This window comes from Condylura cristata, unplaced genomic scaffold (genome assembly GCF_000260355.1).
Source record: "Condylura cristata isolate star-nosed mole 26May11 unplaced genomic scaffold, ConCri1.0 scaffold00007, whole genome shotgun sequence".
In the NCBI taxonomy this organism is placed as follows: Eukaryota; Metazoa; Chordata; class Mammalia; order Eulipotyphla; family Talpidae; genus Condylura; species Condylura cristata.
In genome coordinates, this window is record NW_004567108.1 from 14146484 (window position 1) to 14153887 (window position 7404).

Consider the following 7404-nt stretch of genomic DNA (forward strand, 5'->3'; position numbering starts at 1 on the left):
ACACCCAGGCCTACACCCAGTTCTTGTATGCATAAACAAAGAAAAATAAAATTTAAAGATAAAGCTTCCTATTAAACAAAAAGACTTCTAAATCTCAATTAAGCAAAAGCTTAATATTCCCAAAATTGATTTATTTCCACATCAAGTTTTTTTCATTTCACTGTTGCTCCCTTAAGGTGCTTCTTCCCTGTTTCCTGCCCCATAAAACTTTTATAAAATAGACACAGTGCAGGCCCTCCCTGGTGGCGCAGCGGGTTAAAGCACAGCACTGAGAAGCTTGAGCCACTTCCGCATGAGTTCGATTCCCACCTGCCCCGGAGGTGACCACATGGCCTGGCAGACCTCTCCTGACCCACCCTCTTCTCCCCTCAGCAATGTACTTCGTGGATCTGCCTGTTCTGCTCCCCGCTCTGTCTCTGGTGAATCCTCTCACCCTCTGCATCTCTGGCCTGTACCCCGGTTCTATATGAATAAATTAAAAAAAAATAGAGTGCATATCTATTTACACATTATATGTGTTATCTATGTTTTACACATAAAAGCAGTAAAAACTTTCACTACCCCAGAATCGATTTTCACTCCCTTGGGAATGACACTGGCCTCATTGAAAATGTTTATTTAACAAACTGGTACTGAGTAGCAGCTATATGCCAGGCTGTGAGATACTACCAAGTAAATTCTATAAAAGCAGCACAGTTTAATTTTATGATTACTATATTGAGTTTTGACCCACAGAACTAAATGAAGTGAGTGGAAAGACAAATCTGGGCCTCCCTGCGGGGCACAGGGACCTCAGCATTATAAAGCAATCCGCAGCCACTGCATCACTAGTTCCATCACCTACCAGGGAGCTAAGCCTTGTGGCACTGCAGACCTCTCCAGTTTCACCAGTTGCCGCCTAGGCAGTGTATTTCAGTGAGTCAGCCTGTTCTGTCCCCCACTTTTGTCTCTGGGGAATCCTCTGACCACCCCTCACCTTTATCCTACACCCCAACTCTTGTATACATAAATAAAAAAATCTTTAAAAAAGAAAAAAGCTCTTCTGCCTATTGTTTGTTCCTAATCAAGAAACTGATTTCAATAAACATTTGAAGAATGCTTGGAAATTGTTAAATTCTAGATGTGATAATATAGCCTGTAAATATCTTTTAGCAAGATAACCAGGTTACAGAAATATCAGTTCCAGATCTCTAATCTCAAACTCAAAACTCAACTTTGCAACGCTGAAATCTCACAAATGAATATACAGGAGAAAAAGCAAAAACTGAAAACAACTTCTTATTCAGTAATTTTTAAGCTCTGGCTCACTAAAAACAATTGTGTACAGGAAAATATACATACAAAACACACACAACTGCAGCATTCATAGTTTCTGTCCCATTTACTGAAACCAATGTAAGAACTTTACCAAATTACCAAGTGTAATTAACCTTAGAAATAAATGTTTCAGAAGCATTCTTCTTGGTAAAGCATTTTCACTGTACTCTTGTAGATCAGCAGTTTATCAAACAACTAATAAAAAAAGAACCTATTTTAAATATATATCTGTACTGTCTAATATAAAATATCAACTTTTATTGGATTATAAATACTATACAATGCAGAGACAGGATGCAGTCTTTCAAGCTTTGATTAGAGAAACCTAAAGTCACAAACATCAATTTAAAACTTAAACCAGGTTCCCACCTTTGGCACTTGTCCCTACACGTATTAAATAGAAGAAACACAGAACAAGCAGTCTCTGTACATCTGAAATAAGAAACTCACATGGAAATAAAATCCAAAAATGAAAATCTCCCTAAAGACTAAAGTAACTCTGAATATCATTTGCTGGTTAACAGCAGAAAAATTATACCAACAGAGAAGGTATGCTTACAAATAATAAGGGAGTGTTACAACAAAAGATTAACATGACTGAGTAAGACAAACATGATATATTTAAGAGCTATTAAGATTTACAGATAAGCTGACACTGTAGTTTCTTTAGCTAGCAGGAAAAGTTTCCAGATATTTAAAAACCTGATGAAAATCATTTCAAATTATAAATGTTGAAGAAAATTTCAAATGATCCATCCAGGAACACTCAAATGGTTTTAAACTAGTAAGTACTGACTACAGTTATAAGTGACAAGCTGAACCAGAGAATATTTTGGTCATGCTGAAAAGCTTTCGAAACACTGGAGTTTCAGTAGTATAAAGCCCTGTTTAGAAGATAAGCAAATGGCTTAGTAAACTCCAAAAACTATTTCTGAAATCCTGTACACTTGTGCACCTGCAAAAAAGAGAAATTCAAATCTTTGAAAGACATAAAGGGGATATTTATATTATCACAAAATTCCAACACTCAGAAGGCTTTGTTATATTTTAAATTACTAAAATCTAACTGAATCTTAAAATTCTGAATATTTGCTAAAATAACTCCCCATTAACAGATTTGATGACAGAGATGGCATGTATTATTTCATGTATAGAAAGGACCATGCATCTTTGTTAAGTTCCGCATTTCAAAATAGTGATCTTAAGAACTTATTCCAAAAATGGAATGCATAGGCAGGATCAACCTATGGAACCTAGGTGACCACATGGCAGAAGTGGCCACATGGCGTGGCAGACCTCTCCTGACCCACCCACTGCTCCCCTCAGCAGTGTACTTTGTCAATCTGCCTGTTCTGTTCCCCACTCTGTCTCTTTAAAAGCCACACACAAGTCAGCGCTACCATTTTTGTTAGATTTAACTATATTTGCCCTGTGTTATCCAGTTTAAGCACCAATTACTTATTTTTGAAGGTACTGCACTAGGGTTCTTGTCTGCCAACATAAACATTAGTTGATTCTATCTTTAAAAAGAAGAGTTTAGGCCTTCCTTCGTGGCACAGTGGGTTAAAGCACAGCACTAAGAAGCTAAAGCCACTTCAGCATGAGTTCAATCCCAGCCCAGAGGTGAGCACATGGCAGAAGTGGCCACATGGCGTGGCAGACCTCTCCTGACCCGCCCACTGCTCCCCTCAGCAGTGTACTTTGTCAATCTGCCTGTTCTGTTCCCCACTCTGTCTCTTTAAAAGCCACACACAAGTCAGCGCTACCATTTTTGTTAGATTTAACTATATTTGCCCTGTGTTATCCAGTTTAAGCACCAATTACTTATTTTTGAAGGTACTGCACTAGGGTTCTTGTCTGCCAACATAAACATTAGTTGATTCTATCTTTAAAAAGAAGAGTTTAGGCCTTCCTTCGTGGCACAGTGGGTTAAAGCACAGCACTAAGAAGCTAAAGCCACTTCAGCATGAGTTCAATCCCAGCCCAGAGGTGAGCACATGGCAGAAGTGGCCACATGGCGTGGCAGACCTCTCTTGACCCGCCCACTGCTCCCCTCAGCAGTGTACTTTGTCAATCTGCCTGTTCTGTTCCCCACTCTGTCTCTGGTGAATCCTCTCACTGCCCATCCACCTCTGACTTGTACCCTAGTTCTGCATATATACCTAAATAAATCTTTTTTTAAAATTTTTTTAAAAGTTTATTAGAAGTCTCTTGAAGCTTACAAAATTGAGAGCTGCCTGGAAAATGGGGATGAAAAACACAGCACCAAAGTGCTAGGTGAGAAAGTAGCCCAAAGAACCAGTAAACCAGTAACAGAACAGTCTGATCCACACATGGATTCAACCCTGAAAAGTTTCCAAAAACTCCTACTCTCCAAACCATTCCAGATTCAAAATCCCAGGGAAAAAAAACACCTAGAGGAAAGTTGTCTGACTGGACTACAGAGGGAATGTCACAGAGGCATCAACAGCACAGCCTCAGTGGTCATGCAACAGGACCACCTTAAAAGCAAGAAAAACCAGGGGAAGACTCGGTAGAGCATAAAACAACAAATGTCCACAACAGTACAATCAGAACTGCTTCTCTCTCCATCTTAAAAAAGAACTTTAGGGCTCAGAGAACTTTAATATGTAAAACAAAGGACATACCTCAAGCTAGGCCTAAATTCACACTTTCACCTCTGCTATTCCATAGGCACACTAGTCACGCTTGGCCATTTAAAAAAATAAAATCAACCTTTATTAAAGCATTAAGATTTGTCACCAGTGAAGATACTTAGAAGTATATGAAATCAGTTATTTGAGATAATTCTCAATAAGGCATTCTGAAAATGCTCTATCATAGATAATTATGTGAAAAACAACGTTGAGAAAGGAAGTATCTGGCATATTTTCTGCCTCAACACGGGCAATTACAGAAATCTTGCTCATCATCTGGATGATGAATTCAAGTTTACACCTATCTGTCATCCTTGCTGTGGCCTCCAAAGATTTACTTCGTATCTGTATCATCCAATCCCCAAAGGTATCCAAGAATCAGTTTTAATGAAAGCCAAAGCATAAAATCATCAGTAAAAATATCTGAACTGTGCACTTCCAATTTTAAAAAACTTCTCACAATGACTTCAGAGTCATCCTAACAAGTAATCTAAAGTCAGATCACCTGCTAATTGCCCAGCAGAGCCTTCCTTTCAGTAAAGGTGGGGGAACATTAAATTTAGAATAAAAACTCAAGTAATTTTTCAAAAATCAGATTATAATGTAAATGTTTTCAAGGCAATGAGAATAAACAAATGGTCACCTCACACAGTATGGCTGAATCTCACAAAGATGAACAAAAGCAAGGCAAAGTACAAAAATGGGTAAACATTACTCAGTGCTGAATTGTAAAGTTAGGTTTGGGATGACTCTTGACTGGCAAGAAATAAAGTAGTTCTGAGGAAATGTTCTATTTCTTGATCTAGGTGCTGGTTCATCAGGTGTGTTCAGTTTGTGCAAAACTTACTCCACATTATCTGCATTTATCTGTAGGCTTATTCAGCAAGAAGTATTTTTTAAAAATTGTAAATTTTGACTTTTTGACATTTATTTATGCATACAGAACTGGGGTACAGGCCAGAGGTGGTGAGAGTGTTCACCAGAGAGAGTCAGGAGCAAAACAAGCAGATGAATGAAGTACACTGCTGAGGGGAGCAGCAGACCAGTCAGGAGAGGTCTGCCTGGCCATGTGGTCACCTCCAGGACAGAAGTGGCTTTAGCGTCTTTTTTTTTTTTTAAGATTTATTTATTTGTGCATACATAACTGGGGTACAGGCCAGAGGTGGTGAGAGGCTTCACCAGAGACAGAGCCGGGAGCAGAACAGGCAGATCGATGAAGTACACTGCTGAGGGGAGCGGTCAGGAGAGGTCTGCCGCGCCATGTGGTCTCCTCCAGGGCAGGCGGGAATCGAACTCTCACGCAACTCATGCGGAAGTGGCTTTAGCTTCTCAGTGCTGTGCTTTAACCCGCTGCGCCACCAGGGAGGGCCCAATTTTGATTTTTTTAAAGTTAGATTCACAGAAATTTAATGTGTCTAACCTTAAAGTTTCAGATTTTCAGCATATCAAGAGTACTCCCCTAAGACAAAGATGGCTGCCAAGCCAAAATAATAAGAAGTCATCTATTACCGCTAAAGTTTGGAACTTATTAATACCAGATTAAACTCAGATCTAATACTAACGAGCATAAAATGCCTAAGCTCTCTATAAGAATAATTTCTGCCCCCTAAAGTTACCTCTAACAAACGGATGATGGAAAACTTCCCAAGGAGAGGACTGGTTATTAATATATAAAGGTAGTGAATTCCTAATTCCTAAAAGGGAAATCTAAAGTAAAGTAAAATCCCAACCCCACACCTCTCCAACCCCAACTTTGGAACGCCTGCAAAAGGGGAATATTTCCCTGTGTGGTTATTTCACTCAGCAAGAGATGCTCACAACTAGTCAATGTCTTAACCTTGATCATGATATGGCGAAGTAGAGTAACTCCTGATGCAAAATAATCACAACAGATGGTTTCAATTGCCTGCCACCAAAGAACTTTAAATTGTGTGAATTTAACAAGCACCATTTAAGATTCTACAGATAGATTACCTTCATGAAAACCAGTCACAGAAAAATAGCATGTTAATACACTCTAAAACATTCAGACTAATACATACTTGAAAGGTACTTTCTCACGATAATTCCTCACCCAGTCTAATAACTGAGATCAAAAACTAGTTTGTTTTAAATTTTAAATTTTATATACACATAGCCACACATAAAATAAGGTCTCAATAGGTCTCATTTTCTAAAATGTTATTTTCAATGATTTTAAAAAAGAAAAAGTTTATCAGCAAGATTCTAAACTGCAATGCCTACAAAAGCAAAACTGAATGAACACTTATAAAAAAAAAAAATCACACTTCTACATCATATACATCTAATTCATTCTTTCTTCCAAAAAGTAAAATGGGATTTCGCATACAGTCTGTTTTCACCATAACTCAATAATAATAGGGTGAATAATAAGTACTGTGCCCCTTTCTCAGGCAAGAGGACATCAACCTTCCTCAAGTGATCATAAGTAAAACCTGGGCAAGAGGGAAACCGAGATTATGCAAATGCCTAAAATACTTCTATCTAGTTAAACTTTAGTTCATTAGGTTACAAAATATAAGGAACCCATGAGTGGTCCAAATGAAACTAACCTACCTTTATAAGTTTTGGTAAAACAAGGTTAAGTTGCTTTAAAAGGATTAATTTTTTTCCTACACGTCTTCACGAATTAGGACTATCTTCCTGAAATTAAACAAGTATTTTTCTATCTCTGCCATCTGTAGTTTCCACACGGAAAGGAACAAGCCCATCATACAAAGTCTGAGCACCTCATCATTCAAGGTTTACAGAATTCATTTGTCTGCAAGTCTCTAAAAATAATCATTTTTGTATATAAAGTAACGATAGCAAAATATTACATAAGTTTAGGAGATATATATATGCGTCCACTGTGACATCTTTTCAACTTCTCTACTAAAAATTGTCATAAGATACTGGGGTGAAAATGAAGTCAAAACATTAAGAAATATCACATTTCCCTATTTAAGGCTTTGAGGTCTGCCCTCAAATCACAATCTAGCGTTTTATGCATCCACGAAAAAGCCTTTCCTTAAAATGGAAGGGCTTGAGAACAATCAACTGACAAAGTGTAAAAGCGACACTAAAAATACTTTCTCCCCCAAGGCAAGTTTACCCGGAATGTCATTTTCCAGGAAGTTTGCTAAGAATTTTAACTTTTAACTTCATCAGTGAAACAACTCTCGCCTCCTTTAGCCTTTCACCGAAATCTGTCAAAATTCCAAACAGTGCACTAGGGTTCTAAAGATCCCCATAAGCAGATCCGCGGAGGCCTCCCAGGTGCCAAAACCTGCGAAACCCGCTAGCTCGGGTGCGGGTGGTCCCGGGTGCTTCCCGCTAATCGCAACCTCCAGGTGGGACTTGTTTCCTGGGGGCTACAAGGCGTAAACACGCGGAAAAAGCCAGGATGGAGCCAGGGAGTCGAAAAAAA

At 38.6% G+C, this 7404-nt stretch overlaps 1 protein-coding gene across 1 annotated transcript in view; it reads right to left on the minus strand.

Moving 5' to 3' along the window:
- The window catches only part of GOLPH3 (golgi phosphoprotein 3 (coat-protein)), a 38001-nt gene that overhangs the window by 29913 nt on the left and 684 nt on the right, over positions 1-7404 (minus strand). The gene's annotated exons all lie outside the window — the stretch shown is intronic.